Source organism: Bactrocera neohumeralis, chromosome 4 (genome assembly GCF_024586455.1).
Source record: "Bactrocera neohumeralis isolate Rockhampton chromosome 4, APGP_CSIRO_Bneo_wtdbg2-racon-allhic-juicebox.fasta_v2, whole genome shotgun sequence".
Taxonomy (NCBI): Eukaryota; Metazoa; Arthropoda; class Insecta; order Diptera; family Tephritidae; genus Bactrocera; species Bactrocera neohumeralis.
This window is the reverse complement of record NC_065921.1, coordinates 2,999,052-3,005,324: the sequence shown is the minus strand read 5'-3', so window position 1 is coordinate 3,005,324 and position 6,273 is coordinate 2,999,052. Positions and strand designations below refer to the sequence as shown.

At 36.4% G+C, this 6,273-nt stretch overlaps 1 non-coding gene across 1 annotated transcript; it reads right to left on the bottom strand.

Annotated features, from left to right (window-relative positions):
- Positions 1-3,129: 3,129 nt before the first annotated feature.
- Trnas-cga (transfer RNA serine (anticodon CGA)) lies at positions 3,130-3,211 on the bottom strand. The gene has a single exon. It is a non-coding gene; the product is annotated as a tRNA-Ser (tRNA).
- Between the last annotated feature and the right edge of the window lie 3,062 nt (positions 3,212-6,273).

Genomic DNA, 6,273 nt, shown 5'->3' with positions numbered 1-6,273 from the left:
TTGCATTCAATTAAAAGTTTTCGCGCAAAAGTCTCGACGCGTCACATGCACTCGGGCTGCCCGTCGCCGCCGCTTGTCCGCCGCCTGCCCAGCACTTTCCAAGCACTTAATGTTTAATCATTATGAATGCGAAGTGCGTGCGTTTGACAGTTGGCATTCGGCTAATTTATTTGCTAAAATTTACTAGCCGCGACTAGTAAAGGCAAGAGTGAATTCAGTTCACTAAAAAGTAATTAATAGATTTCTTCATTATTTTGCACTCGCAGCGAGTACAGTTATGTCTTCTATAAATAGGGTTGCGCTATGTTTTTCCTTTTTCGAATTGAGACTGTTGTGTGTCAAATAGTGTGTCCAACGCGTCGAGTTGTCTTTTCAAAATTATCCAGGTTAGGTCTATAATATTTTCTCATCTTTCTGGAAAATTTGTAGTGTTCCATTCCAAGAGAGCTGCGTGGCTTGACAGCCAAATTGAATTCATCCAATTTTTAATACACTGTTCTGATGTGCATCACATCGACGATTTTTGACATCGATGCTTCGAATCTAAACACATCGATACATCTGTGTTACCTGTACCGATGTATTGAATCTTACTTCAATAAATTGTATGATCTGTTTCGAATTCATCTGCTATCAGACACATATGTTACGTACATATTATTTTATTCAGGTTTTCAAAAAAGCCTCTTCAAAATCAAAAAGCGAGATATGGAGCTTTTTTATAAGTAATTCAGATGCTTCCGCCACAAGCAAAGTCTGCAAAAAATTTTAAAAACATCAGGTAACACGTCGAATAAACATTCCACCAACAGCTGCGACGTCATCTTCACGCCTTAGAAAGGTATCTGAGACTACAAATAAGAAGACTACAAGTATTCTTTAATCACAGCCTAAGAGAAGTACTTCGTCAGTGTTAGAAAATAAATCGAGGTCTCAGTTGTCTAAAGCAGCGCTGATCCAACCAAATGTGAAAGAAGTTTTTGGTCAAGTCAATGAGACAATGAAACAACAGTCGTTTCTGGGAGCACCAAATTCACTTTTTAGACAATTTACATTTGTCGAGTTTGACTTTAGGCGTAATCGAACTGCACGAAAATCATACGGCAGCTTATTTAGAAGACAAATTGTCTCAGCTTTTCATCGAGGGGAACGTCTCCATAAATAAAGTTTCTGCTTGCGTAACGAATAACGACAATACTATGACGGAATTAACAAGAAGGTTTTTTGACGACAAAAGAATAATTCCCTGCTTTGCCAATAACCTTAATTTGGTTGTCACGCAGACAGTAGATTAGTCGACGGAAGTGTCAGCTTTGATCTCCAAGGAGTGCGACATTGTAAAGTTCATTAACATAAGTGTTAATTCCAGTGATGAATTGCGAAAGACACAAATGGATACTAGGGCTTCTACAAGTAATACAAAGAAAATTATTCTTGACGTAAGAACGCGTCGGCACTCGTATAAGTGAAGTACAGGTCACTCTCCCAGAAGCACCCTCTATAGTCACTGCCACCTAGCTCAACAAAATGAAGACGGTGATTGAGTTTCTAAAGTCCTTCAAAACTGTGACGAGGGAGATATCCGCAGACTTCAATCTTAACACTAGCAAGGTTATACCTCTAGTAAATTGTTTAAGTGAAGCTCTGGCAAAAATTTTACATCAAAATACTGTCGGGGAGTTAAAAATTGAACTGCAGAAGGATTTGAAAAAACGGTATGACAAACTTTAACTAAATTCAATTCTGGCGTCGACTATTGCGTTAGAACCGATATTAAAATTATTGCATTTTAAAGAAGTTCCGGCTAAAAGCAAAACCAGTTTTGACTTAAAGAATGGCACTGACACGTCGGAATTTTCGGTTGAGTATGAAACGAAACACTCGTTTGATATTTAGAGCCACCATAAACATTTTACCCACCAAATTATGAAATGTAAGTTGTCCAATTTACATATCTACAATTACATCAACGGAAGTTGAAAGGCAAATGTATTTTGTAGCAGCTGTTGCTTCTATCAATCAAAATTATGACATGAAATTTTTTTGTTCCGGAGTTGTATAAAGGGCTACCAAAAATTTACCTATTGCTGCGACTTCCGCGAGAAGCCTGTAAGCAACTATCACAAAGCAGAGACAGGGGACGACTTTTTAAGTTGTTGTTTTTAAATCCGCTTTTAAATAAATAACTTTTTGTGTATTCAGAAACATTTTATATTTATTTATTGAAAAATGTTTTAACAGATAGCCAGCAAAATGTATCAGCTAAAGGCGAACTAGCTCATTCGTTTATTTATGCTTCTGGAACCAGCTTTATATGCTTATTATTAAGATACAAAGTTGAAAATACATCAATCTTCTGATGCATTGATTATTTAATGGTCGATGTTTTTGATAAATCGCGAATTCCGGGCGTTTTTCGAAAATCGTTTGCTTCAATTTGATGAGTTGTTGACGCTAGCTTCACCAGTGCGGTGTTACCGTTAATCTGGCTGGCTTAACATTTGCATTTACAGTTGTCGTAACTGATCATTTTTCATCACCAGTCACAATCTGTTGCAAAAATGACATGCTTTCTGTAGCATTTAAGCAGGATTTTTAGAAAAAGTCATCTTTCAACGCATTTTGCCACCAATTTAAATTCCGAATTTCTTTGTTTGTGATACTTCTCCTTTTAAACGTCTTGAAATGTCTGCTTGAGTGACTGTCAAAGGTCTTTCAAGCTCTTCTTATGTTTGGCAACAATAACACTTCCATTTTATCATTTTCAAACTTCTTTGACGTTCTTTATTTTCCCAGCTTATATCGTATACTTAATAACAATAGTTAATAAGTTAAATGAAACAGTTGTTGTCAGGTTTGCCAGTAAAAATATAAATCTTTTGAAGTTTATTAAATTTGCAACCCTTACCACCACCAATGCCCAGCTGGTAAATGAAATGATTATAACAGTTAAAAAAAATAATTTTAACAAAGCAGAAACACTTATTGTTTACAAAATACATTTTCAATAAATCAGCCATTCATGAATATTCTGTTGTTTTCTTTGACGCAAATAACGATGAATATTTAATTACTAAATAAAAATGGAAGTTTAAGTGCAAATATAAATAAAATAAAAAATAAAAGTTTCGCAGCCGGTAGGATTCGAACCTACGCTCCCAGAGGGAATCTGATTTCGAGTCAGACGCCTTAACCACTCGGCCACGACTGCTCATGACGAACGCCTGCCAAAGCGCACACACATACGAACACCAACACACACAGACACACATTCAGCACAAAATCTGCAATCAAATTTAAATCAGCAAACAATTTATTCGTACTAGTCTAAATTCGCATTTGATAAAAGCTATAAATATTAAATACACTCACACTCATTTACGACCTCGCGTACGTGTGCGTCGTGCGATAAGCTCTCCCGATAATGTTTATTTACAAGTAAATAAATGTGCTCACTTAAACAGGCAAAAAAATGCGTGAATTAAATATATGAAATGCAGTTGTTGTTGGTCAATGGGCAGCAAAAAAATACATGGCAACCAATACCATTGTGTGCGCCTAAAAGTATGCAAAAGAATATTTTCCAAACTATTTAAAAGCATTAAAGTTCTTCTCTGTGCTACTTTATTTACTTTCACTCGGCTTCAAAATCGGCTAACACGCCTAAAGCCTTTCACGATAATTCTACTCATACATCTTATACTCACGCCAATAAGCTTATATGTATGTATGTATGTATGTGTGTTTGGTATACGTTCTGGTGGAATTAATCAGTCTAATCTTTTGATGGATGGCTTCAATGCAAATACTATTATTTTCATTAATTTTTTGCTTATTATAATCGAAACAAATTCAGAGAAAAGCGCATTTTTTCATGCCAAAGCGAGCGCATTTGCACAGAGCACATTTCATGGAAGTTTAATCCTAATCAGCTAAATATTACAGCTTTTTGCTTCATAAATCTTCATCAACATTTGGGGATTTTCAATAATGAAAGAAGTTTTTTGAAAAAGCGTGAAAAAGGCTTAAGTTCATTCACAAGATGTATTTATGGACAATTTAGCCAATTGCGAAATGGGTTCTAAGACCATTATTACAATTATTATTTACTTTTTATAGCAAAATCACTGTTATTCTTTCATTCAAATATGCAGACCATGTTCAAGGTTTCAATCATATCAGTATAGCTTCGATTATATATCTTCAACAGGCATATAGACCAGTGCAGAAAGGAAGAAAAAGAGATTTCTAGTCGAAATATGGTTCTTTGCCTAAGGGAGGGACTAGGGTTGGAGGTTAAGAAATACTTATTTTGCGAATTTACTTCTTAAATAAGGATTGAGTAATTCTAGACGGATCTTTTGTAAATTATTGAGCATCGCTTAAGATTTTTTGCTGCTACAAGATGAAAATGAAAATAAGCCAAAAACTTGACTATTTAAACATTTCCATTTTTTTCACATTGAGGTTATGTAAATATGGTGTTGATACAAAAGTTGTAGATCCTCTCATTACCTACAATTTTGCCAGATGACTTTTTCTATAGACTCGTGCATTTGTCGCAGATCGAAATAAACCGATTTTAATGCTGTAAAATTCAGCCAAGCCTATCCCCTTTCTGTTCCCGATCAGACATTGACGTAAATTATATTGACTTTAATGATTTTCGGTCATCCAATATAACGCTTTTATTTGCAGTCACCAAATTCATCCTGATCACTTGTATATGGATATATGTATAACACCATATCTAACTCAATTATTTTAGGTGATATTTAGGTGATATATACAACCGTTAGGTGCACAAAACTCTTATTCCCTGTTGCAGGAATATAAAAAACACAATATTCCCTCGAATTATCATCTTTCCATCCTACATCTCGAAATATGGCAGACATCCTACACGTTGACTTTGCGATACCTTGGTTGTGTATACGCCACGTTGCACCGCAGGAATATGTTAAAAGTTTCCCACATATGAAATATTAAGTTTTATTTCATTTGCATGCCAAACTGAAGTTCCGCTTGCTGCATAATTTGCAGTCAGGAAGATTTTCTTAGCAATTTTTCAAACTTTCGGCAAAACCAACTTTTGAAATTCGCTTTTCGCTTTGTGCAGGCGAAAACTGAGCTTAGTGAGAAAAAAATATAACTTTATTTGGTTGCGTGCGCCACAGTTTAACCAGAAATTGCACAGCAAGCTGTGCGACCTTGAAAAGTGGCCGCAAAATTGTATGAAATAAAAGCAGCGACATAAAAACCCCAAAAATTGTGGCCTGTTGTTTTTTAATAAAAGCGAATTCAAGACAAGACTTGTCAAGCGATTTAATGTCATGCAACAATTTTAAAGCAATTTTAAAGCAATTTTGATGACCATCCAATCAAACGAAGAGCGGCGAAGCGGACGAGATGTAATGACACAAGGGCGGCCCTCTATGTTGTTGTATACACTAAACGCGCGGCTTCCACAGATCGCGTGACCAAGCACCGTGTCAACGACAACGCAAGCAACAATAATAATAACAACAAAAAACCAATGAAAATAAACAAAAATAAATCAAGTAAGGAGGGCTGAGTTCGAGTGCAACCAAAAATTTTTATAATTGCTACTTGCAAGAGTTAAAGCCAGGGAAATACTTTAAGGTGCAAAGCGTCAACTAAAGAATCGGAATCCAGGCCCATCGATCGGTCGGAATGAAATCCATAATTTTCATTGAGATAACTCCACGCAAGTTTAATTTAAATCGGTGGGACGGGTCCCGAGATATGGGCGGTGCCACGCCCATCGTTTATCGTTTAATTTTTACCCCGGCTCCATGAAGCCGCCTCACACCCTCTCGGGTGTAATTTTTTTTATCTCTGTCATATTTAGTCATTGATTTATCGCGCTTTTAGTAGTTTTAAAGAGTACCGTACGTATGTGGAGTGAAAAGGATTATCTTCCGATTTCCGTACAGACAGACAGTTACTCGGATTTCAATCCATCTCGTCATGCTGATCACTTAAATATAACCACGATTAGCTTTAGGTGTTCCAAACAACCGTTAGGTGAAGAAAACTATTATACTCTGTGGCAACATGTTGCAAGAGTACAAAAATAAATGCTTCAATCCAACTTAATTCTCCGGCCCGTGACCTTTGTATGCCATGCAACAATGTGTGTGCATGTGTGAGTATGTCTTTGTGTGACGTCAAGTCAACCACATTGAGATGAACGCGATGATTTACCGCGCTGCACTTACGCTCTGCGAATTTAGCTCGCTGCCACATTGC